This window comes from Rhineura floridana, chromosome 2 (genome assembly GCF_030035675.1).
Source record: "Rhineura floridana isolate rRhiFlo1 chromosome 2, rRhiFlo1.hap2, whole genome shotgun sequence".
NCBI classification, from domain to species: domain Eukaryota; kingdom Metazoa; phylum Chordata; class Lepidosauria; order Squamata; family Rhineuridae; genus Rhineura; species Rhineura floridana.
The window spans coordinates 95,293,313-95,320,791 of record NC_084481.1 but is presented as its reverse complement, the minus strand read 5'-3'; the positions used below and the strand labels follow the sequence as shown (position 1 = coordinate 95,320,791).

The following is a 27,479-nucleotide window of genomic DNA, read 5'->3' as shown; positions in this document are numbered from 1 at the left end:
TGTGAATATTTTTTCTCTTTGCTTCTAGGCTGGCTGCTCCCCTCTCCAGCACTGAGCTCTGGATCTTTCTGTTAAGGGAGGAAAAAATAACAAGCAGGCTATCCCCCCCATCTCTTCTGCATCAGGGATTCCCTACCCACACACCATAGTATGAGGGTGGTGAAGGAGGACTGGAGTAGAAACACATGGGAGACTGCAGCCTGCAACTGAGTTTGTGTTTACCCTTCAGGTACTTAGCTGAAGCTTATTCCACAGAGGTGTGAGCTAAAAGGCTCTCGGCTGGTAAATCATTGGCCACATCCACAACATATATCTAAAGCACTATTATACCTCTTTAGCAGTCATGGCTTCCCCCAAATAATCCTGGGAACTCTAGTTTGTTTAGGGCAGTTATGGCACGAGAAAAAAGTGGGGGCACAGAAGTGTAAAGTATATTTCTAGGTGGATGAAATATACCAGGTGTGTGTGGGGGGGAAGCTCCTGGTTTGGGGGGGAAGCTCCTGGTTTGGGGGGCACTTGCCCCCCACCCACCCCTTGGCACCACCCTGGTTCAGGGTGCTGAGAGTTGTTAGGAGAGCACTATTCTCCTCACAGAGCTACAATTCCCAGAGTTCCCTGGGAGGAGGGATTGATTGTTAAACCACTCTGGGAGTGGTAGCCCTTTGGGAGAAGCCATGGGCTCATTCATACTTCTGTTTAATCTGTAATGTAAGCCCCTTGTGTCTCCTTAATTCACCCTCATCCATATGATGTTCCCCGCCAACTGCTGCCCTCCCCAACTTTTCTCCTACCTACATCTGGAGTTTACCTACCCAGCAATAGTTCTGGGTAGGGAAACTCCAGACTGCTAAAGTGGTATAATAGTGCTTTTAATGTACTGTGTGGATGTGGCCATTGTTGACCTGAGGGATCTCTGCTGACCCTGTGCATGATGCACTTGAATGAGAAGAACCATCTGCTTTGGGGGACTCTTTGCAGATGTTTCTTTTCCCACAAACATTTAAAAGCTGGGTTTGCCCTACCATTAGTCAGAGTGAGTCAGCTGCCTCAGATAACAAATGCTGGGGTGTGTGGTACCAATGGCAGCAGCCACTGCCATTCCTCCTGAGCTCCCTAGTCAGTTCCCCTGAGTTGGAGGACATAGCCATATGGGTGCCACAAAGCCTGCTTTGTAATCCTCAGACTAGCCTGCTGTCCTGATAGGGTTGCCAGGTTCAATCCCTGAGATTCATCCTGTATCTTTAGGAGAAGAGAAAGTCAGCCAAGTGCAGGTGTTCTTGCAACCCTGTAATGGGAAAAACCACAAGGTGGAATTCATTTGAAGGATGGCTGTGTTTCTAATTCAAATGCGAACTGAATCATATTTCTCCCCAACCACTCCTTGAGGCATTAATTAAGCCGTGGTTCTTACAGGACAGGCATAATGAACCTTGGAGATTACACTGATTCTTGAGCATATTCTACCAACAGAGTGGAAAGGACAGATGAAAATGACTCAGTATTTCATGCTCATAGTATGAGCACAAGATATTGTAATAAATGTAGTGGTAAATTTAGCAAGGCTAAATGTCAGTTTTTATTGGAGTAGCAATCCAAGAGTCTGTTCAGGTGACATCATCCATAAAGCATTATAAAAGAATGAAAGAGATGCACTTTTTGGACATAATAACTGTTAGGAATCCTCTATACCCTCTCACCTACCCCCATCCACATTTGGCAGCCTCTTTGGAAAATCTTCTCCATTTCCAAAACGAAAGTGGATAGTCAGAACTGACATTTACCAGCCCCCAAACTGGAAGTGCTTGTGGAGTCAGCAGAGATAGGTAAAGAGAACCAGATGTCATGGTGATAGATGTTGGGGTGTGGGAGAAAGGAGGGCTGTTCCAATTCCAGGGAGGCCAACTGAGCCAGGTTTTGAAAAGGGAAGCAGTCAGAATAAGGAAGCTGGGGTGGGAGGCAATGACAGTGGCTAAAGTATCAGCCCATCTGTCCAGCTGATGAGGTTATAACCTGAGAACTGGGCTAGGAAAGCTAGCACTGCATAAAGCACAGCTCATGTCTGTGTGATACTTTTTTTTTTACATATTGGTGGTGGTAGTATGTATTGCATCACAGGCATGGAATATATTCTCATATCTGTGCCGCTCCCTTTTTTACTTATGCAGGATAAATCACTCCTGAGAAAGGTCAGAGTATGGGTGTTGTTGTGAGAGAACACAGCAACTGCAGAGGAGTGTTGAGAATCTCTTTGTCCCAGAAGTCCTTTTAAATCACTTGGCTGAAATGCTGGGGTGGCTGGGTGGGTAGGATGTAGGACCCTTTTCATCTGTCAGTCATGCTGAGCTTCAGGGCTCCTCCAGAGGACCTGTTTATCCTGTATTTATCTTGATTTGCTTGCATAAAGCTTAGGTGGTGATTAGACTAGAAGCCCCCCCAGATGTACTTTTTAATGTGCATTCATGATGATTTGTGCTTATAATGGTATTTACACAATCCAGCTTTCAATACTGTTTGCACCTGCAAAAGTTTTGGGGCAGACTACTGTTTCGTTTCCAATTGGTACATGTCCTGTAACTTTCTGCTGAAATCCTGTAATTTGTCATATCACAAATGTTCTGTATCGTTGTTGGAGTTTTGGCCCACTTTTGTGGTGCTATAGCGCAAGAATGCCCCTCCAGATGCACTGGGGAAGCATCTCAGAACAACAAAGAAAGTGGAATGATGTGTGGACAGTCCAGTATAAATGCACCACTAATGCAGTGTTACTGTGTCAATGACATGTTACCGAATATATCTGCAAAACACCCGTACCCAGCCACCCACCCACAGGTGCCCTAAGTCCCAACTTTACTGAGCATTCATCCTGATTTGTTTATGGGGCATTTATGGGCACCTCCGGACTGGTGTTTTAATTATTTTCTGTTGTGGAAGGGGTGTTTACCTGCTGCTGTTGATCCTAGACCCAGCATGTACAAGTTACTTAATACAACCATACAGTATTGGCTTACACACTTGCAAACTAGTCATGGCCACATCTGTACATTATAAAAAGTTTTAAAAATACTTGCACCCCAGGGCAAAATGGTTGCTTGCTTCGTTGCTTGCTTCATTGCTTGCATCATTGCTTGCATTGACTCCAAAAAAGCATTTGACTCTATCTGGCACACAGCAGTTGCCTTTAAATAGGTACAAAGTGGAACAGAGGGGAAACGTGTGACCTCAAAATGCAAGCACCAACCCCATTCAATGCAGGATTTAAAAACAAATGTCATGCAAAGTGAAACCCAGGAAAAAACAAAGAGGACTAAAATTAGAACTTCATCTGTCTAACCATTTCCAATTATCTACCAGGCTGACTGCAATAGTCCTTCCTCCACGCCCCAAAAAGACAGTACACACATACTTGAGGTAAGCCCCATTGAACTCAGTGGCATTTACTTCCTAGTAAACATGTGTATGCAGAATGAGAAAGACCTGATATGAAGGGATAGAGAGTGTGATGATAGTAGGAACCAAGTATTCTAGGCGTGGGTTGATAGAGGGAAGCATTTCTGAGGAACACCAGCAGAAAACGGAAACCTATGGCAGAAACTGTTTTGACTCCACTTGCAGTATAAGTAAGGTAAAGTTTGTTTCTTCCAGATTTCAGTCTTCTGTTGCATCCTTTTAAAAAGTTTGTACGAGCAAATTATAAGGAGAATTTCCCACTGCCTAAAAGCCCCGTGCTCCTCAAATGAATGTGAAAATACAGAATGTAGGAAACGACAGAATTTCTGCTTATGTAATTATGCTTGAGTTAGTGCTGGCAGAGTTCCAGACCACTGCTTTCAGGTGAAAACAGGCACAGGGAAATCTGTATAGTGCTACAGTAACCAAAACCCTATGTTTTTCTTTTGGTGAATGCGTGTTTAATTATTTTAAGATCTGACGGCCACTATTTAAATTTCCCATAACCAGTGTCTCTCTGAGAAATTGTGGGAAATGTGGGGGATGGCTATACCTAGCCACCTAATTCTGCTTAAAATTCTGTCATCAGAGCCAGGTAAGCCCCTTGACAGAGGAGAGGCCTCATAACAGGATACTTTCCCAGGGCCCCTCAAACCTTGACCTAGCTTTGTTGGAGGGACATTAATATGCTGTATTAATATGCTGTGATTTCACCACACTGATAATTATTTTTTCTGCATAGAAGTATTATTCTAGACTTGAGAGTCTATTAACTTTGAGCATGTCTTTGTTTTTTCAAGTTGTTTGGAAAGAAAAGGACCACACAGCCTGATTACAGGGGAGAAGGCAAGAATCTTTCTTAACTTCAGAGGTTAACCAGGTGGAGAGGAAATCAAGCCCTGTGTTGTTAAACCTTTTATACTGTATTTGCTGAGGCAGAAGTAAAGGCAGGGCAGGTAGGGGGAATTGCAAGTTACACAACCAGTTTAGGTTTCATTAGCTCTATTGAAATGCCTGAAATCAGATCAGAAGAATCAGATTGTGGCTTATAAACAAAGCTACTTTCTTTGGGCTTTTTCATTTGCTTTTTGACTTGATTATTCACACTGAAAAGAAAAGAAGCCAGAGCATTTCTCTTTAACATCAAACAATGGAGGATAAATAAGTGCCAGGACAAGCTTGTGGCTGTTTGACATGTACAATTTAAGTTAATTTGAGATGGCTGGCATATGAGTGGAGAAATTTTAATGTGCACCTGCTGTGCCACTTGTCTTTGGATAAGGGCTGGCTAATGATGACCTTGTGTAGTTGTGCCTTGCTGACAACATGTGACCAGGTTGTGTCTTGCCTCACAAGGTAATAGCCTCATCTGCTCTCAAACACCTCTCTGTGACCCAGTGTGTTCTCTGTGGTGGAGTTGAACTTGATCAGCTCTTGGTATCTCTTAGATGTGTGGTTCCATTCTTATTATGTGCACTCTGTGTAGAGAAGTTACCCACATCATACCAGTTTTGAAACATTTTCATTGGCTTCCAGTCCATTTCCAAGTACAGTTTACAGTGCAGGTGTTTCTGTTTAAAGCCTCAACAATGTGTGATCTGTGTATCTGCAGGATCACATTTTTCCACATATACCTCCAAGATCATTGGAAGCAGGGTCGTCATATGTCCTACTGTACAGAGGCAGATCTCTATTTGAAGGGTTGTCTGGTCCAAGTCTGGTTTAAAGATAAAGATTGATAAGAAGGAAGAACAGGGGCCTTGACACTGCCCATCAACAGTTAGCACCTGGACAGGCGATTTAGACGGGTCATCTGGCTACAGTTTTCCCCACTATCATGAGATGGAATAGGATGGAATAGCATTTATTGTGTTAGTCCATAAACTATAACAGGATAAAACAAGATATCCAAACTTTCACTAAAAGTGCAGTACCCGCAATTAAAATTAATACGTAATATATACTATGCATTGGACGTGAAAATAAACAGGGTTTTGCTTATAAGATAAATAAATGTTACTAAAGATATATCTTTATAATGGAAAGGTAAGCTGTTACGCTGTCACACTGTCATGACATCACACAGTGTAAAGTTGGGGGTGCGGCAGGGAAGGCAAAACACAAGGATGACTGACTCAACAGTGGAGGCAAGTGGGTTGGGTTGGGAATTGTGGGTTCCTGTGGGGTGGTGAGGGGACAGGGGCTTGGTGGGGGGGATGAACTAGTGAAACAAGGATGACAGACAGGCGAGTGAGCGAGGGTTGGGGGGCAAGCAGGCAGCAAGTGGGTGAGTGAATGAGCAGGTGGGCCAGCGTCAGGGGCAGACAAGCGAGCAGGCAGGCGACTGAGCATCAGGAGCAGGCAAACGAGCATTGGAGGGCAAGTAAGCTGGCAGCAGCGACAACAACATGGGAGGCAGGGTAAGTGGTTGAGGCAGGGCTACACAGCAACTTGGCCAGGCGGCAGCCAGCCTAAACTGGGTGGCAACAAGTGCCTCGTGGGCCATTTTGGGAACTGCCTATGGGTGGGTGGGGCATTTGGGGAGTTGCCTGAAGGTGGGTGGGATATTTTGTAAGTTGTCTGCGGGTGTGTGTGGGATGTTTTGGGAGTTGCCTCTGTTTGGGATTGTGTGTGTATTCAGAAGTCCCTGTGTATGTGTTTGGAAATGCCTGGGGTGTTTGAGGGGGTGTCTTGGATGTGTATGTGTCTCTGTGTGTGTGAATGTATGGGGTGGGGGTTTGGAGCCCCTGGCTCTGTGTGTGTTTGTGAGTCCCGGGGTGGGTGTGTCTGTGGGCTCTGTGTGTGTGTTTCGGAGTCTATATGTGTGTATGTGTGCATAATCGTTAGGAGATTATGTCAGGATGCATGTGATGAGATTTGAAATGGAAATGTACTGCCTCCAAGTCAATTCTGACTTATGGCGACCCTATGAATAGGGTTTTTCATGGTAAGCGGTATTCAGAGGAGGTTTACCATTGCCTTCCTCTGAGGATGAGAGGCAGTGACTGGCCCAAGGTCACCCAGTGAGCTTCATGGCTGTGTGGGGATTCGAACCCTGGTCTGCCAGGTCATAGTCTAACACTCTAACCACTACGCCACACTGGCTCTCATGATGAGATGTATTTCTAATTAAATGATAGTAATTATTTCTAAATTTACAACTCTGCATATACATGAGCATAGGGAGATTATTATGCAAATCCGTGTCCTTTTTTTGACCCACATTTCAGTGATGCATTTTCTCTTGAAGACACATAAGTAGCCACCCTGACTGGAGACCTTTCTTCAGGTGCTCCTGCCTTCTGAAGTTGGGCAGATGTCAGCTGCTGGAAAGGGTCTTTTTATTCTGGCACACTTCTAGGGGAATGCTTTCCTTAGAAACTTGTTGCAAGAATTACTGAGATTATATTGCTGAACATGCTAAACATCTGTATAAATGCCAAGTATGAATTGTTATTGTTTGAAGATTTGGCCTGTTGTCTCCAGTGGGATTATGCCAGTTGTCATGTGGATGGGGGAGAAACAGTTCTATGTCATTGGGTATGTGTGCAGGGAAGACAGTGGGGCCATCCCCAGTAAGGGTTTTCTAATCCATTTACTTGTTTACAAAGTGAGAGGGGAGAGAGAGCACACAAAAGAAAGAAAGGAACACAAGCCAGAGCAGGGCCTGGTGCGTAAAGAAACAAATGACAAGTGTTTCTTCAAACAAAGGATAAAGGCAATTCCCAGCCAATGGGGCCCACAGAGCTGCCTTTGTCTGCAGGGCCTCAGGTGCCCCCGCACCACACAGGCTGCTGCAAGTGGCAGCGCCTGCATGCTAAGAACTAAAGGCAAGAGGAAGATGGGGATGGGGGTGGCAGTGGTCCAGGAGGAGTCTGGCCTATAAGGGTCCTGAGAATATTTAGGTAAATAGTTCAACTGGGAGGAGCAGAAGCAGGGATGACTAGTGTAAGATCAGCTGGAATGGTTAGTTTTTCAAGCCCTGGAATGTTTGAGATGTTTAACGGTAACTATTGCTTATTAAAGGGAATAGATTAGCTACAAACTGTTCAGAGAGAGAGAGAAATCCATTTCCACAACACGTTACTACTTGGATTGCCATTGTTATCCATGTACATAAAGTGGATTTTTCAAAGCACTGTGCAGATATCAAAAGATAAGGCCATCCCCACGTGCAAGCTTGCAATCTGATACACAATGAAAAAGGAATGGGAAGAGGAAATCAAGCACTGGAGTGGAATTCTTTCAGGCAGGGAAGGGGGAAACTGCTCATTTTCTGGCCAGTGGATGAGGTCAGGCTGGTCTTCCTGTGTTGCAGAAGGTGTAGCTTCCCTGTGGCCCTTGGTTCCCTAGCTGGTGGTGGAAGCCAGAGTGTGCGCCTTTCTGCTCTGCAGGCCCCGGGCAATTTGCAGAAAGTAAACCAACAGGAAATAAAATGAATGGCTAATATATAACATATCACCCTGGTTTAAAGATTCTGTGCTCCAGTTTGCATCTCTGCAGTTGTTTTACTGCGTGGCAGTCATCCTTTGGTTGTGTCATCTACAGTCCCCAATGCAGGCATGATTGTGACAGCCCTTAATGCCTCTCCAGTTGCCCATGGCTTCTACAGTAGGGGTGAGGGCATTTTAGCCCTTGGCCTAATTTCTTGTGTTTAGCAAGGAGAGGGAAAATGGGGATAAGTGGGTGACAGAAGATGTGAGATAAAAGAGGTGCCCTGCATTCTTTTGGCTCTGCTCCTGTCCACCAGTAACTCCAGCCCCACCTGCATGGGCATGTGGCCCCCAAAAGATTACCTTCAAGGAAATGTATCCCTAAATAACAACAACAACAACAACGGTTTCCCACCTCTATTTTACAAATAGACATGGAAACCGTAGGCCAGGGATGGTTAACCTTTGGTCCTTCAGATGTTGCTGAGCTATAACTCCCATCATCTTTGGCCACTGACCGTGCTGGCTGGGACTGATAGGAATTGATGTCTAACAATATTTGGAGGGCCACCAGTGAACTACCACTGGACAGTCAGTCAAGCCAGAAAGATCACATTCCCACCAATGTCTTGTGAGGTAGACTGCCTTGATTTTTGAGAACGAAATTCTCATCTGGCAAGTGATAGGAGGCAATTTCCTACTGGCACAATTTCCAACAGAGATTGACTTTATCCTTGCCCATCTAAATCAACCACATGGGTTCTTTGATGTATACTAAGGTAATTCCACCCCTAGGTGGGGGATTATTATTATTCATCAGGTACACATACCTCAACCCTAGGAAATCTTGTTACCAAGTCTCCCTGTGCCCTCCCTATCACTGTTTCATCAGCCCAGTTTGTTCTCTTGCTTATATAAATGCTGAAAGCAATCAGCACCAGGGAATTGGTGGCTGTGGTGAATATGAAGAAAAACAGGATGAAGATTACAGGACCTTCCTTGTACTGAATCAGACTACCTGCCAACCATGGGGGCAGCAACTCTGCAGGATCTCAAGATAAAATTCATCCCTAGTTTTGCAACCTGAGATCAGTCCCCACAATCTCCAGCTACTGAAAGGATCTCATGGTTGACAGGTGGTCAAAGTATGCATCCTGCTACCAAAGTACAAAATAGGAGGAGACTCGGAGATGGACCCATGTGTGTCACCTAAGCACTGAACTCCACTTCATGCTCCTTTATTTCTTTAGTATCTTCAGAGCAACATATATATAGGATTTCCCTATTTTATGCTTAAAACAACCCTCTAGTAGTAATGGGGATTTAAATCCAGGTTTCCCTTATTTATGTCTGACATTCTACACAATACATCTCACTGGCTTTTTAGGAAGGCCCCTGCATTGGGCCACAGCATACTCATGCTGAGACAAGACCCAAGTACATTTTATATTTTCAGAAATGGGAGAACTGTCACTGTTGCTTTTATGACTGGGGATGTTGATGTCTCAATAGCCTTGGAAACATCCTGCAATCTGTCTTGCACCTAGTTAGACTAATTCAGTTGTATCTGCTTGACTCCTAGACTCCAACCTCAGACTTGAGTGTGGGGAGGAGGAGCATCATCGTCATAAGAGCATATGAGCTGCCCAACTGGATCAGTCCAGTGGCCCATCTAGTCCAGTATGCTGTTCTCACAGCTGCCAGCCAGATGCCCATGGGAAGCCCACAAGCAGGACCTGAGCACAACAGCATTCTCCTCACTTGTGATTCTCAGCAACTGGCATTCAGAGTCATACTGCTTCCAAAAGTAAAGGTAGAACATAGCCATTGTACCTAGTAGTGCTTTATAGCCTTATTCTCCAAGAATTTGACTAACCCTCTTTTAAAGCCATCCAAGTTGGGGGCCATCACTACCTTGTGGGAGTGAATTCCATAGTTTAACTGTGCTGTGTGAAGAAATACTTTCTTTTGTCTGTCCTGATTCTTCCAACATACAGCTTCATTAGATGTCTCCAGGTTCTAGTGACATGAGAGAGAAAGAAAAACTTTCTCTATCCACTTTCTCCAAACCCTGCATACTTTTACACACTTCTGTCATCAATTCTCTGCACATCTATGGACAGTGGAAGACCTTCAATGTAAGAGGACCAAATATGATTTTCAGACACGATTGACTCCCCATAGTTCTGCCAAGGCTGATGGGAAAGCACTTATCTTTCCCAGACTGATTAGTCTAACTTCCTGGGGAGCAAGAAAACCCACTAGGCACATGGAGAATACTGTGTTTGGCACAACCTCTATTGCTCTCTGACAACGATTCTTCCCAGGCTCCAGCACAGAAATGCCTATGGGAGCTCATTACACTTGTAGGCAAGTAATGGTGATAAGGTTGCTAGTGGCTGTTGCTGCTTGCCCTGACACTGTTTCTATGGCTGCAGCATCTCTAGGGTTACCATGTTTTTCTGGTGCCTTTAACTGAGTTCTTGAATTTATGATGTTAAGGGTATTGTTTTAATGCTGTAAACAGCCCTAAGATTTGATAATGAACGGTGGTATACAATTTAAAAAAATAGTTGTGGGGCAGGCAGAGTTTCAGCGATCTTTCTGGCATGGAGGTGATGCTGCACTTGCTGAATTTTTGCCTTTGCAGCTTTTAAAGGCACAGGAGCCCTGCCACAGAAAAACATGTCAACAAAAAGCCCTTGCAGCCTGATCCTCTGCATGTAAAGTAGGTTCAGTGGGACTTCCAGGTAAGTGTATACAGGATAGCAGCCTGATGCTTACCACAAGAGAACTCCTTCGGTTGCAGAATCACAGAATTATAGAATTGTGGAATTGGAAGGGGCCTATAAGGCCATCGAGTACAACCCTCTGCTCAGTGCAGGAATCCAAATTAAAGCATAATTAGAAAGAAACCATTTGGACGTTGTTGCCCTTGAGTAAATTACTCTGTGCTATTTCACATGCTTGCAATGCCTTTCAGGAAACTGGAATGAAACGTCATTACCCCATGGACCTTTGTGATGGCTCATTAGCATGATGTTTGTGCACAACTTAGAAGATAGTGCTGGTCTAATTGTTCTTAATAATCATCCCTTCGCCTCAAATAAGGAGAGATGGTATGATGGCGTTGTAATCTTGATACAGTTGTGTGTTTTTCAAATGCTTTCTCACCATTGTGGGAATGAGTTTAAAGAAAGATGTGCTCTAGAACCCCTGTTCCTGAATGGCTCTATCCCATTTTAAAGTAATGCAAACAAAGGAAAGATCAGTTCACAACTTTCAGGAATCCCATGACACAATTCCATCCACAATTGCCATAGAAAATAGTGTTCAGGCAGGGCAATGAGACTCACTGATCCTCCAAATAGCCTTCTTTCTTTGAAATTGAAAACACCTAGCCAATCAGGAGGACACAACTATTTGCTGCACTTTGTATAAAGTGGTTTGTTGCAGACCAGCACCCAGAACCAATCCTTTGCAAACACTTCAAAATTTCCCCACCAGTTTTACTCTTCTGAACCAATCAGATTTTTTCCAGGAAGCTTTCAGCTGATCATATTGCTGCTGCAGTTCTGCTCTGAGAGAAGCTTAGCTAACACACCTCTTTGGACTGGAGAATGGGTGGGAAACAGCAGAAGGGGCAGCAGGCAGGTTGCGTTGCTTTGGTTGAAAGTGGGAGCAGAGAACCATAACAAGACTATATGATTTTGTTCTGCTGCACTGAGAGAAAAGGATGTCCTTTCTTGCAGCACAGGAAAGCTTTCTCTCCACCCCTCAGCCTCTTTATTTCTGCCCCCTCTCAACCCCTTGCCTTGTTCTTTCTGCCCCTTAACCTCTCTATTTTGTCCACTTCCAGCCCCTTGTGTTGCTTTTTCTACTCCCTCCCCTTTATCTCTGTGTGTCAGTGTGTGCTCTGCCCATTGTGATCTCTGGCTCCTCCTGCCCCAGCTCTACTTGCTGTTGGCTGCTCTGCCCTGTCCTTTGTCCCATTAGCCCCAGGGTCCTGCAGCTGCCACTGCCAGCCTGCAAAAGGTGAATGGCAACAGTTTGAACCCGTGGGTGGGTATTGGTTGTATTCAGCTAAGTCCCACTTGGAGCAGACCCATTGAAATTAATGAGTCTAAGTTATTCATATCTATTAACTGAAATGGATCTACTCCGAGTAGGACTAGCACTGAATACCACCTCATGTCTCCATTTGTGTTGTTGTTTAGGGGTGCTTCCAGACTGGTAACGTTTAGCACACTCAGTAATGGCTCGTCTGCTGTGAACTACATGTGGAATTGCAGCTGACTTTCCATAGTTTTTGTGTGTGTACAACCTGCTATGTTCAATCTACACTAGTGAGCATGACATAGTCATGGGGGTGTGTAGTGAGCAACAATGCACCTAAGCATATAATTTTAGAAGCAAATCATTAAAAAAAATCATATTTAAATTTGCACTAACCCCTATGATCCAGTCCCTTGAGCAATTTTTTTCTGGTCTTCCAAGACCCCACACATTTTAGCAGTGGCAGCAAAAGAAAAAAAGATTAAAGTATTTACAGCACTGGAGTGTTTAAACCTGTCTGTCTAGCATGCTGATGAAGATGCAAATCACCCCCTCCCCAGTCGTCAGAAACTTTTAAGAGTTATTGCAAGAATATTTTCATATCAGTGTCAGTTCCAGGTTTTGAGCAAGAAGTTTTCAGTGGGCCTCCCTCTCTGAGTGGGTCCACCTCCTTCTTGCTTCTTGCTCTGCTGTCCTTTTGCTTGGCGTTCCCTTGGGACGGAAACTGCACAATGCCCAAAGGGAGAGCACAGGTTGATGATGATGCTTCTCCATCTGCTCCCCCTGGTCACGGCTTCCATGCTCAGGGAGAGCAGGTGAACAGGCATGGGGAGGCAGCAAGGTCAGGGGACTCCAGGGAGTCAGCAGTGGGACCCCTGCAGGTACTTGGGCATTGGCAGGTTCCCAGCTTTTCCAGCCACATATGCCAGCCCTGCCCAGGATTGTTTGAGGAAAGCCATGACATTTAAACTGGTGCAAAGTTGATGTACAAGTCTGATATGTAGGTATGCCTTTTGTGGTCTTTGCTGCAATGAATGGACCCTGTTGCTCTTCTGGAATCTTGCCTTTGAGGCTTGTGTTTTCAGAGCTCCCTCCCCCCTTTATTTTTAGCAGGAATCATTAACTTCCCAACTATTGCCACCTTGAGAGTGAAAGCAAGCGGCATTGCATGCTGCTTCTATTTCTTGTTTTTAAGTATCTTCACTCTTTGGGCCCTTATCCATCTTTTTTTTATTTACCTTCTTGGCTGCTCTGCTGAATTTTTCTTCTTAGCTGAGAGTCCGGCTCGAGTTGCTTCCCCTATTTCAGGCCTCCGTCTTTTCCCTCCTGCTTCCCCTTTTCTCTGGAACTTGCTGTTTCCTGACAAACGCAGCCTTCCCTCTTTGCAGTTGTTGAAAGAGTGCTTGAAAACCTACCTCTTTTCTCAGCCTCTGAGTTCTGCCTCTTCTCCTCCTTTTCCTTCTTAAGATCTCATCTTCATAGATTATACACTTGCACGCAGGGCCCATTCCTTTGAATATAATTACCGTATAGTGCCTAGTTGTTGAGGTGCTTGATGATGATAACTCATTTACACAGCCTTAACTGAATGAAGGTTGCTTCAAGTCTTCAGTTAAACTAACCTGGGCATATATGTGATGTATGTGTGGTGGAGCTAACGTGGTGTAGTGGTCAGAGTGTTGGACTAGGGTTGGGGACACCCAAGTTCAAATCCTCACTCAGCCATGAAGCTTACATGAGTGACCTTGGGCCAGTCACCATCTCTCAGCCTAATCTTCCCCACAGGATTGTTGTGAAGATAAAATGTGGAGGAAGAACCCTGTATGCTGACTTGAAGTCACTGGAGAAAGACAGAGTTTAAAAGGAATGAGTGAATGAAATTTGTACCATAAATCTGAATCGGTATTGAGCTTGTTTAAATGCCATGGCTGCCAGCCAAGAAACTCTGTGAATTGCAGCTCTGTAAAGGGGGCAGAACCCCTTCCAATAACTTTCCCACAGAAAGCTATATGGTTGTGTGAATATTCGGCAACACTATCTCCATACTGAAGGAAATTGCACCTGTTGAATTTCTGCCTGTCATGCAACTCTTAAAGGCACAGGATCCCTGCAGGCAGGAAAGGCAGATGTGGTAACCATGTGACATCACAGTCACATCTTTCCTGAACTGATTTTCTACATCTGTTGGAAACGGCCAAAAGAAGCTGCTTCTGTATGCATATCAGGGCCTGCTGAATATAGGTCAGTTTAGTTAAGGCAGGGTAGCCAACAAGGTGCCCTCCAGATGTTATAGATGACAATTCCCTTAATTCCTGACCATTGGCTATACTACCTGGGATTCATGGGAGATGGAGCCTACTACATCTGGAAGGCACCACATTGGTTAGCCCTGCCTTAAGGGATCCTTTCGTCTTTGATTTCTCTGCTTTGGCAAATGACTTATTTGTTTAGATCTCATTAGAAGCAACAGGTTGTGCTGGAACCTTTTGACATGAAGGATCTGACTAGCAAACACAATGTTTCATGATCCTTAGTTTGTGTTTATAAGAGCTGGGCAGAAGATTTTTTAAAGGTTGCTGCACATGGAGACAGAAAAAGAGTCTAATCTCCTGAGCCATATCCTTAAACTGAGATTTGAATTCCTTTTAGACCATCTGTAATAGAGCCAATCTCCCCTTATGCCAGGATTGGAGTGAAGGATGCTTGGCACGTAACACCTCTGATATTATGAGTCTGAAAGTGGAACCTTGTGCCCTTCCTCTTCACCCCTATGACCCCTCTCCAATCAGTGAGTCCTGTTTGGTCTCCAGCAGTATCACTTGCAGCACTGACGATACTGGAACATCCAGATTTATGATGGGAAGATGATGTGCTTCTGATGGCAATAAGTTTTTTTTGACGGCTGCCACCTGATATCCAGCCCAGTTATATTCCAAGTTTCCCAGTGCACCAGAGAGCCTAGTTGGGTATATCTTGCCAACATGCTGACTTTTATGGATGCTGGCAACTTTCCCTAGAGGACCTGTCAGAGGATCTGTCTGACAACTATTGAATACAGGAAGAAAATGTGCCAAAATTGAAATAATAATTCACTACTTATGTGTGTCTGTTGTATTCAGTTGCAACTGAGGCAGGAGGCCAGCTTTATGACAGATTTGGGGACACTTGCTCTTTGCATAATGATGGCCTCCATTCTTCAACATTTTTTGCCTTCTCCATAACTTGACACAAATTAGAACTGGTCAGGAAAGGAATTGTGCATAACACACTTGATCCTTAAATACAGGCAGCTTTGAGCACAATCCCATATAGCTATATGCAAGGCTAGGGAGAGGCAGGCTTGAATGAAGCCTAAGGTATGAAGGCATTCACTACAGCTAATTGGATAGGCCACTTTTCCTTATCATTTATCAATCAAATTTGTCTCCCTGTAAGGAGTTTGGCGGACATTCATGAGGGTGATCCCATTTTACTCTCATAAACAAGTCTATGAGGCAGGTTAGAGTGAGAGAGATGGTGACCAGCCCACGATCACCCAGTGAGCTTCATGGCTGAACAAGGATTTGACTTAACTTCTTCCCTGATCCAATCTACACTCTGTCTACTTCACCAGAATGGCTTATTTAAAGCCAGCTTGCTTGTTCAGCTGGGTGATAGCAGCCTTACTGCAGTGAAAACATTTCCAGCTGTGCATGCCTCTCTCCTCCCTGAGAAATTGTTTTTTTTATCTCTAGCAAGATAAAGTCCCAGAGGTTGAGGATTTCCCAACACAAGTTGGGAGTTGGATTGTCTTTCCTTCCTGGGGTCAAACATTTCTGGGCCAGTACAATGTGAAACCATCCATTCTCTGTTTTCAAAGGGAATCAGTCTTTTCTATTCAAACTGAAAATCAGTACAGCTCCTCTCAGTTTTGGCCAGACTGCCTTTATTATGTCCCTGGTACAGCTTAGCAATTCCCATTTGCTTCCCAAAGCTATTTGTGCCTGACCACCTCTGTGTGGTTTACACAAGTAGACCATTTCTGAAGCTGATTGTCTCAAGGCTTTGAGTGTGTGTGTCTTAATTTGGATTATCTCTTGCCTTGAAAAAAGACTGACCCCCAAATTTTCCATTCTTCACAAAGAGTCTCTTGTGATCACTGTATATTGTGTGTTCAGACTCTTTTGTTGTGAATGAGCCCTAAAGCCACTGTGGATAAATATGCTGGTTGGATTGAAGAGGGTGCAACTTTGTGCAAAGGCAGAGTGCAGTTTGCAAAACTGTAAACCTTATTCCCATGGCCAAAGTGGCCAGGGGGTTATATAACTGTCACTTCTACCAGTAATACTTTGAACTTTGAGAGCTGCCATACTGGCACACCTACTGAATATCCCACCTTGGGTCTTGGTCTATAATTCATATTACAATAGAAGTGTACAACAGCGCAAGTCAATTGCAATTCAATCCAATTGTTTATATATCACTTTGGTACCCAGGGTGTTGGTCATCCTTTGCCAATTAATATTTTGGACTACAACTCCCATCAGCCCCAGGCATGGATCACTGTTTCTGGACTCAGAACCTCCATGATTTACCAGTTCACTACAGTTTCCTAATTGAAAAACACAAACACTTTCTGTCCTGTTATAGTAAACCAAAGATGTTTACTGGGGTACAGAATGCAGTTGGAGTGAAGGGAAAGCAGTACAGTACAACAAAACAAATGTAAGTGTAATTTCTAGACTCCTGTTGAGGGTACCATTGTTATCTTCCAGAATATGAGGGTCCCTCTGTTATAATAAAGGTGATCACCACCAAAGCACATGCCTCAGTTGAGTGAGCTCTTCAGATTTTCTCTAATCAATCTTTGGCCAAATGTCCTAGCCCATTATTCTGGATTAGCAACAGGGATCTCTTTGCCTATTTGTTGGAAATGTCACAAAAGTGAGTCCTATGCTAAACCACCTCCACATAGGTCTCTCACGCTCTGATGAAACACATTTTATGACCTGATGCAGATGTCAACTTTGCCTGTTGATGTGCAGGCTTTTATTAGCTTGGGTTGGTTTGTTAGTGGTCTGATTTTTTTTTTAAAAAAATACTGGATTAATGCAAATATTGGCGACTTCTTTGGCAATTCACATTTCGGGGCAACACAGCCAGATATGGAGAACCTAATAAATAAGTGGTATCTGAGTCCTGGATCTATTTGCCATGATTGATTAATCAATCAATCAATTAATTTAAACAAATAATATTCTTTCCTACCCCCACCCTGTTAGGCTATAGCTGCAACTTCCACTGCCAAGACGGCAGAAACCAGGAGGAAATGCCTGAAGAAAAATCATCCCTAACTATGAACGGTGTCACAAGACATCACATGCCCTGGGTTGGTATTAATGACAGCTATGCTTTGTGTGCAATTCAGGACCCACACATTCAACCATCCTGGGAGGTGATGGCAGACTGCATGAGTTGTGCATCAGAATACAGGAGTAATTAGTTAACCCCCTAGATTTAAATATATGATTATATACCCTTATAATATATTGGTCTTCATGGTGATTTACATGGGACAATAAATTCTGGTATTTCAAACCTGTTATTTGCACTATGTATCCTCCCTGGTTCTTATCTGAACAGATTCAATAGAGTGTATCTCTCCGTTCTTTTCACATATCAGTTCCCTTTTCTCATACAATTTACAATCCATGATCCCTTTTACTCATCTGCTACAAGTGTGGGAACGTTAGTCTATGTTGTTGAACTACAGTTCACATCACCCCGTCCATTGGCCGTGCTTGCTGGGGCTGATTGAATTTGTAATGCAGCAACCTTTGAGGACCAAAAGTTCCCCGCACCTGATCTGTTAAAACAGGGGAAGTTCCAAATGTCTTCATCTTCACCAAACAGAAGCTGAGTCATAACTCAGTTTTTGCAGTCTTCAGTATGACAGTGAGCATTTATTTATTATTTTTAAATTGTATATGTCACCTTTGTCGAAAGACCAGAGTGGTTTAGCACACAGAATATAATAAACAATATATGTCAATTCATAATATAATATATCAATTCATTACAAAAAACAGTTATATAAATATATTCATAATAATAAACCATACTTAGCAATAAATAATACATAACTGCATAAAATGAACATAATTAATACATATTCAGCAACACTGTAAAATTATACACAATATAATCCCAGAAATAAACTCTAAAACCCCTGTAAAATATGGTAATACCTCAGTAAACAAAGTACATGTGTTCCTGGACATTACTTCTTTAACAGAAACTTTGGTACCAACAGTAGGAATAACATGGAAAGTATAGGGATAGGTTCCTACATCACAATAAAGAAGAGCAGCTCAACATATTTCAGCAAACGTTTCATTCAGAACTAACAATACACACATCTGAAATGAAACAACCAGGTCAGGTAAGCCACTTGAAGACTTCTTCCAAAATGCATCCAGGGATGCCTGTCTTGCCTTTTTTCTTTTATCGTGTAGCATCTTGCTATCGCTATCTAAAGCTCTGAGCACAGTTCTCCTCTCTGTACACTCGAGCTGACAGGCAAGGGGCAGCCACCACCACCATCCTGTGCTTGGTCTCTCCCCCCCCTCTCTGTCATCCTTCCCTACACTCGAGCAGACACGTCTGCAGTAAACAGTGCTTCCGGGCACCCAAAGCACTGTTTACTGCGGAGGCGCCTGCACCACCTGGCAAGGAGCGCCATTCCAGCCTCATGTGAGAGAGCTGCCTAAAGCAGCCACAATCCAGCAGACAAGGAGCCACATTCTATGTCAGTATGTGCACCGCCCTCACACCCAGAAAATAGTTTATTAAAAGGAGCTTCTTTCCTGGATAATTTGTTAACTGAGGTATTACTGTACAGAGTCTCATGACTAGTTTGTCTGTTTGCATGCCAGAATGACTTCTAAAAGGTTTCCAACCTGCTAATCTGAGGTGCAACTATAAAACATAATACATATCTAACATGAACAGACTCCTGAAAAAAAGGGAGAGGAAAATGAGCAGCAGGATATCTAAAGTGTAGAAACACTGTACAAGTGTGTGTACTTCTCTCTAGCCAAAGCCAGCTATTAATCCCCTGTCCCCATGACAGACCCTCCCAGCTCTCCCCAGGGAGCTTTCCTTTCCTCTCCCAATCTCTTTCCCTGGGAGATTTCCACTTCCCTGCCTCTCACTCAAGGTCCTTTTACCATCTATTTGCCACTTTGATGGGGATGCAGTCCTTGCCACCTGATGGTGCTCCAGAAGGGGATATACCAAAGGGATAATTTCCTATTGTGTCTCCCCCTCCCCCATGAGGTGACCCCCCACTAGCACTGGCCCATTGCTGGGCAGGCCACTACCTGCGCAATGCCCGGGTTCTCTCTCTCCATCCTCAAACACTTCCTTATGGTTGGTAGAGTCCACTTTGCCTTCCTCTGCGTAGCAGCTGCTATTTAACACTGTTCCATGCGCCAAATTGCTAGTTACACTAAAGTTCAGAGGGGTAAGATGTTTGAAGATCATTTCCCTTTTCTTTTCTTGATAACCAAGCTGCCAGCACCTCTGTCATTGCTGCCAAGATATTTCTGTGTCACTGCCTGCAGCATGCCTGGCTTTATCTCTCCCTGTCTGGAAACACACCCTCAGAATGGGTGGGGTCCAGCCAGTCCAACAGTTAATTAACACTGTCCCATCCCGCTGGTAAGTTTACAGACAGAAAAAATATGATATGCAAGAATCCAAAAACACTGGAAATTGGCTCATGTATGCAGCGTTGAAATGTGCAAGATGGGCATAGACATACAGTACAAAACATGCATGTGGCAGAGTATTGGTTCATGTATATGACCAAACATCATGTAGAGAATAGTTTTCTTAACAGGCATGTTTTTTGGGTGAGAAATGAGATGTTATCATTCTACCTGAAACATAAAGATACAGGTGGTGATAAATCAGAGATACTGCTTGCAGACACATTCACTTGCGAAAGCTGAAGTTGTACCAGGGCAAGTAGTTATTTATATAGTGTTATCCTTTTACTACTGGTGGTTTGTTAGCCATGGTCATGGAAATGGCCTCATTTTTTGTTTGTTTGTTTATTATTTGATTTATATCCCACCCTTCCTCCCAGCAGGAGCCCAGGGCTGCAAACAAAAGCACTAAAAACACTTTAAAACATCATAAAAACAGACTTTAAAATACATTAAAACAAAAAATCTTTAAAAACATTTTTTTAAAAAAGCTTTCAAGACATCTTAAAAAAGGTTAAAAAACATATTAAATGCAATTCCAACACAGATGCAGATTGGGATACGGTCTCAACTTAAAAGGCTTGTTGAAAGAGGAAGGTCTTCAATAGGCGCCAAAATATTTAAGAGGAGGGACTGGATGAGAGCTAATAAACTGAGACTCAATCCAGACAAGACTGAGACACTGTTGGTGAACGCCTTCCCTGCTCAGATGGTGGATGTGCATCCTGTTCTGGATGGGGTTACACTCCCCCTGAAAGAACAGGTCCGTAGTTTGGGGGTCCTTTTTGACCCTTCCTTGTCTCTTGAGGCTCAAGTGGCCTCGGTGGCACGGAACGCGTTTTACCATCTCCGTTTGGTAGCCCAACTACGCCCCTATCTGGATGGCAACGACCTCGCCTCAGTTGTTCATGCTCTGGTAACTTCGAGATTGGATTACTGTAATGCGCTCTACATAGGGCTGCCCTTGAAGACAGTTCGGAAGCTTCAGCTAGTGCAGAATGCGGCAGCTAGACTACTGACGAGGACCAGTCAGTCTTCGCACATAACTCCTGTTCTGGCTCGCCTGCACTGGCTACCTATTTGCTTCCGGGTGAGATTCAAGGTGCTGGTTATGACCTATAAAGCCTTACATGGCGTGGGACCGCAATACCTGGTGGAACGCCTCTCCCGCTATGAACCTACCCGCTCACTTCGTTCAGCATCTAAGGCCCTCCTCCGGGTACCAATCCATCGTGAAGCCCGGAGGGTGGTTACTAGATCTAGGGCCTTTTCTGTGGTGGCCCCCGAGTTGTGGCATAGCCTCCCCGAAGAGGTACGCCTGGCGCCTACATTATTATCTTTCCGGCGCCAGGTAAAGACCACCTTATGCTCCCAGGCATTTTAATCATTTTAATCTTTTTAATCTTGTAATACTAATCCTTTTTATCATCTTATATTTTGTTTAATTGTATTTTGTTTTCATTGTGTCTTATATGTTCTGTGATTTTATTATTATGATGTATGTATTTTATCCTATTCTGTTTACCGCCCTGAGAGCTACTTGCTATGGGCGGTATATAACTGTAACAAAATAAATAAATAAAATAAATAAATAAATTCCAAAGGGTAGGTGCCACTACACTAAAGGTCCATTTCTTATGTTGTGCGGAATGGACCTCCTGATAAGATGGTATCTGCAGAAGGCTCTCACCTGCAGAGCGCAGTGATCAACTGGGTATATAAGGGATAAGACGGTCTTTCAGGTATCCTGGTCCCAAGCTGTATAGGACTTTGTACACCAAGACTAGAACCTTGAACTTGGCCCTATAGCAAATGGGCAGCCAGTGCAATTCTTTCAGCAGTGGGGTGACATGTTGGTGATACCCTGCCCCAGTGAGCAGTCTCGCCACCACATTTTGCACCAGCTGCAGCTTCTGGACCAACCTCAAGGGCAGCCCCCACATAGAGCGCATTACAGTAATGCAGCCTGGAGGTTACCAGTGCATGCACAACAGTAGAACTATTCATCTGTTTTAATATAACTATTGCCACTGTATGTACAAGCATAGACTAATCATTTTTAAATATGGAAGATAAAAATACTTCAGAACATTTTGCAAAATTATGTAAGTAGCAAGTTCCCAATCATAAACATGTTTGTATCTGAGGTCATATAATCACCTTATTAAACAGAAACAGTAGCACTAATTGCCTGTACTTATTGTGGGTAACTGCTTTTACTAAACAAAAGCAGTCACAAATTCCCATACATGGCAATGATTAAAGCTACTGCTTATTCTCTCTACCACTTGTATTGGGTACAGTTACATTTGATACTAAACACATTAAAAGGAGGAGGCAGGCTCCCCCTGAAGAATTCTTGGATTTGCAATTTTATCTGAATGCTGAGATTTGTTAAAAGAACCCTAGCACTTTTGGAGAAAGTGCAGTTCCTTGGGCTCCTTAGTGGGTGTTGTAACAGTTAAAGTGATTTACGCTCTAGCACAGAAATGTTGTCAGTCTTTTTGCAGAAATCTAACTTGTTATGCTTGCACATGGATGCATATGAGAACTTATGATGTCATGCAGCCTAATCCTATGACTATCTACTCAGAAGTAAGGCCCACTGAATTCAGTGGAAGTTACTCCCAAGCAGGGATGGGGGAGAAATTTGATTCAGTTTGAATTTGATTCAGTTCACAAGATGCTAAATAAAACTCAGCCATTCTTTGAAATTCTCCAAATTTTGCAATGCAGTTCTCCAGCCAAGTAATGAGTACAAAAATGCATATATCAAGTGTGCATATAAATGCATATATTGGTGAAAATAACATACAAAAATGCATTATCTTAGAGGAAATTGCTTTGCAAAAATGTCTATATTGGGCAACATTGCATACAAAAATATGTAGTAGGGCAGCTTTGTACTAAAATACCAATGAATTTCATGAGATTTGTTTTAAATCAGACTGATGTGAAGAACTGGATTTAAGATTAGAAAAATGAGAAACTGAGAAAAATCAAGACTGAAAGAATTGCCCATCCTTACTCCTAAGCCAATGTGGGTAGAATTGCAGATTTGGCAGTATACAAACAAACTTTGAAAAACAGAAAGAAAAGAAAGTACTTCATCATTACCAGTACATGATGCTGATGCCTCTGACATGCACTCAGGAGGTGGTCTTATAAAAGCACTTTCAGCTGCCCACAACATACAATATAGAATTGTGGTGAGAATTTCTAAGAAATGTATGTGGAGCACTTTAAACACTCTGAAGTGCTATGTAACTTAATGATTTATCACTATCATAATCACCGCAATATTGTATAATTCAATTTAAAAATTATTTCAATTTAACATGTTGTGTTAACTGTTTTCCATGTTTACACAAGCTTCAAAATGCCAGGAAATTGCAGCTATTAAGGACCACACCCTTAACAGATACGTTAGTTAGGCAATATGTATATGATATCCTGTGTTGCAGTTAGTTCAAGCTTCACCACTAGCTTCAATGTGGGTAGCTGTGAATGGCAGAGGGATGGGCCTAAATCCCAGATTTTTCTGTTCACTGGAAAAGACACATGGAATCTGTGGAACTTAAATTATCATGCAACTTGAAGCATCCATTCCTTGTCACAAGTAACCATGATCAAGGTCACCTAGTTACTGTGTGAGGGAATACATGCAGTTTATGGATACTTCAGGCAGCCATTCTTAGCTATGTACATACCAAGTAATTGGGGAGGCTGGCTGGGGCTGATGGGTGTTGGAACCCAACAATATACGGAGGGCCACTGGTTCCTCATACCTAGTTTAAAATGTCAGTCCTTTCAGTTTCGGGGATTCTTAACACAGTCAAACTGTGTAACATCAGCTTTGCCTGTATGTATCTAACATAGTGCAGACTAGGGTTGCCAGGTTCAATCCCTGAGATTCATCCTGTATCTTTAGGAGAAGAGAAAGTCAGCCAAGTGCAGGTGTTCTTGGAACCCTGTAATAGGAAAAACCACAAGGTGGAATCCTCCCTTCCTCCTGCACAATTTTTAAAGATACAAAAGACCTCTTGGTTGCCAGGCCCAGCCTCCAAGAGGTCTTTTGTATATTTAAGAGTTGTGCAGGGGGAAGGGAGCATTCCACCTTGTGGTTTTTCCTATTACAGGGTTGCAAGAACACCTGCCCTTGGCTGACTTTCTCTTCTCCTAAAGATACAGGATCAGTCTCAGGGATTGAACCTGGCAACCCTAGTTTGGTTAGACTTTAGGGAATTCCCGTTTTTAATCTCCTGAGTGAACCATGGGTAAATCACTAGGCCACACCCATCACCCCACAGGATTGCTGTGAGGCTAACATGCTTCTTGAAAGAAAGGTATACAGTAGGGCCTCACTTTACAGCGCTTCACTTTACAGCATTCCGCTAATACAGCGGTTGTGAATTGTAGAAAGGCTCCGCTTTACAGCACTTGTTCCGCTTTTACGGTGTTTTTTTTGCCGCCGGGTGCCATTCTGAGTCAATGGGATCTGCTTTACAGCAGGGGTCCGGAACGTAACCTGCTGTATGAGCGGGGCCCTACTGTACATAGGTTTTCTTTTTAATGAAGTCTTATATAGGTCTTGGAACAGGGGCCACTGAGTTCAACCTTCAAAAGGTAAAGGTGTCCCCGCACTTGTAGTGTGAGTCGTTTCCGACTCTTAAGGTGACGTCTTGCGATGTTTACTAGGCAGACCATATATATGGGGTGGGATTGCCAGTTCTGTCCCCGGCCTTTCTTTACTCCCCCAGCATACTCATTTTACCGACCACGGATGGATGGAAGGTTGAGTGGACCTCGACCCCTTTTACCGGAGATTTGACTTCCTCCTTTCATTAGAATCGAACTCCGGCCGTGAGCAGAGCTTCGGCTGCATTACCGCTGCTTACCACTCTGCGCCACGAAGGATCTTTTTGTTCAACCCTTGGCAAAGTCATTTTCTGCTTTGGTTCCCCATCTGTAAAATGGGCACTATAAGGACATCTAACCCAGCGAGACTGAATAATCATCGCCAGAAAGCACTTTGCTCTCGTCCAGAGCGCTACAAAATGGTTAACAATCGCCCCATATATAGGCAGCATATAATGGAAGCGGATGGATTCTTTCAATAGGGCGTCCCTATCTCTCGCATTTCCCTTCCGCCCTCCCATCTCTCACAGCAACTAGGGTGGAATCCCTCCCACCTCCTCTTTGCATGCCGGTTCCCCATCCTTCAACAGCCATCCTCCCAGCCCCCTCTTGCCCATTACGCTCCCGCACACTTCCACGCGCTCTCGCTCCCAGCCCCTAGGAGCGCGTATCTCCTTTGGTTAATGGCTGTGGGTATCTGTGGCGCTGGTGAGCGCCTGCCTGCCTTGCCCCGATGGTTGATAAGCTGCCTCGCCTCACTGGGCATGCCCACTCCGTTTCTATATAAAACCCGTCAGAGTTAATCCGTGGACATTCCCCGGCTCCTTCCACCCCGCCCTTGTCATCGGATTGTAGCGGATTGCGCTGCTCGCTTGGCCTTACCATCGCCATCTGTCCTAGAGCTGTTGCTGCCGTGCTGCAACAAGGTAATGGGGTGACTGTCTTTGTGTGTGTGTGTGAGACAGAGAGAGAGAGAGAAACCGGTCAGGCTGGGGGACGTTATGTTCTTTCCCCGCCCCGCCACCGACTGGATCTCGGATCTTTTTCCCGCCGGGGTGAGGCCCGAGTTGGGGGAGGGGGCGGCGTTGAAGGCTGGGGGTCGCGAGGGCAGCCTGTTGCTCGAGAGGACGGCAGAGAAAGCCTCGGGAGGGCGCGGGACCACGTGTGTGCGCGGCGCGTTTCGAAGAATTGTGTTTTTGCTGGGTGAGGACAGGGCGGAAGGCTTGCAATTTCCCTTTCATTTTAGTCCCAGACTCCCATTGATTATAACGGACTACGTGGATTTTGCAACCTGTTTTATGTGCGCGGCGGCAAGTTGTCGTCGTAAGAGAATTCTGTGGGGGCCCGCTCTGATCATCCTGGCATTGATCAGGTCGGGGGGGGGGAGGGAGCACAAAGCTCTGAGACGTGCGGGAAGGCTGCTGTGCGTGGTGTGGGGGCAGGGAAAGGGACTTCTAGAGCTGTTTATGGGGGCCCTGCTTGACCTACATGGGCGATTTCTGCCAATCCTTCAGCTCTGGGCATCCCCCCTTTCTTTTTTCTTTTAAATTGGCTGGGGAATGCAAGCATCAAGTTCCTATGGACAAAAAAGGCTGGGTAAGGCTAGGATCCCCAGTTGATGCAACTGGTGAACCTCCAGACTTCTGATGCTTATAGTGGTGTAGCAATATCACCACACAAAATCATTATCTGCATTTTTCCTTGATTAAGCATTTTGGAACAACCACACTAAGAGAGAGCATTGTTTACTCACAATTTCTTACCCATTGGACTCACCATTCCTCCTGCACATAAACAGACACAGAAAGGGGGGGGGGAGATACACATTCAAAATCGCCCTACTTCCCCCTCCTTTGTGTGCTGAAGACCTGATTTAGAGTATGTTTGGCAGGCCACTTTTGCATTCCCCAAGCAAATAAGGCATCATAAAGCCTTATTTGAAAAGAAGTCTAGTTGGCATTAAGTATTGATGTAACATTAATTTACATTTAATAAAACAAAACCCTAAATTCTTCCCCTGTACCCATAACAGGAAACTGGTTGTGCAGACAAGGGTCCCACAGTCCTGTTCTGTCATGGACTTGGGGTACCGGGGCATGCTTGCATGAGCCAGTTTGATCCTTGAGATCAGCACTCTGAAGATATGTTCTGCCCCAGTCCAAGCTCCATGAAGACACACCTTTGCCCTAATCCTCAGTGAATTTGAGAACGTACAGATATTTCTATTAATAGCTCTTTGCATACCTATTGCTTGACTTTCCCCGGGTCAAGTAATTGTTAGACATCTTTTCACTTCCGACTGATGGGTCAAGGACCAACCAAGGGAGCTCTTACCTTTCAGTCACCAGGCTTCTGGCAATGGATGTTAGGAGTAGTGTGGCACAAGAAGTTAAGAGTGTGGTGAACTTGGAGAGAGGGCTGGGAACCGATTAACTCAGTGGTAGAGTAGAAGGTCCAATCCCTGGCATTTCCAGGGAGGTCTGTGAGAGGTCCCTGTCTGAAACCTTGGTGAGTTGCTGCCAATCAGTGTAGGCAATTCGGAGCTAGATGGGCCAAGAGTCTGACTTGGTAAAAGGCAACATCCTATGTTCCTAGGTGTGGCACCTATATACAAGTCCTAAGAAACAGAAGCATTCCATGGGTTTCTCTCAGTAAAACCGTTGGGTTTGTGGTAATGATTGATTAATTATACTACCTCACTGCTGCGAACTGTGGGGAAGCCATTCTATGTTTATATGTAAACCATTGGCATATAAAGCATCCTGAATGTAATAAACTAGCATAATAGGGAGAAAGCTGTGCTTTTCTCCCTGATGTGCTTGTTTACAATATCCAGGAAGCTTTTTAATTGGACCCTGCAGTCTGAAGTGGCACACAGTTTATTTATTTAGGGTGTTTTACAGAGCTTGGAAAAGTTACTTTTTTGAACTACAACTCCCATCAGCTCAATCCAGTGGCCATGCTGGCTGGGGCTGATGGGAGCTCTAGTTTAAAAAAGTAACTTTTCCAAGCTCTGGGTGTTTATATATCCTGCACTTCACTACATGGTCTTAGGGCAGGTTCAAATAAAACCAAAGCACAGAACAACAATGCACATTACTACACAGATTAAAAATAGTAAAAAAATCACAATATACAAGTTCTTTTATTGGAT

The 27,479-nt window shown here is 44.1% G+C and overlaps 1 protein-coding gene across 3 annotated transcripts in view; it reads left to right on the top strand.

The window, feature by feature from the left end:
- The first annotated feature begins 3,539 nt into the window (after positions 1-3,539).
- Positions 3,540-27,479, top strand: part of CARNS1 (carnosine synthase 1) — a 54,220-nt gene continuing 30,280 nt past the window's right edge. Inside the window, exons 1-2 of one of the 3 annotated variants that reach the window (XM_061609524.1) lie at positions 3,558-3,622; positions 9,463-9,693. The gene's annotated coding sequence lies outside the window, so the exon portion shown is untranslated. Of the gene's footprint in view, positions 3,623-9,462; positions 9,694-24,874; positions 25,252-27,479 lie in introns of those variants that run through there. The other 2 variants (XM_061609523.1, XM_061609522.1) reach the window with 2 other exon arrangements.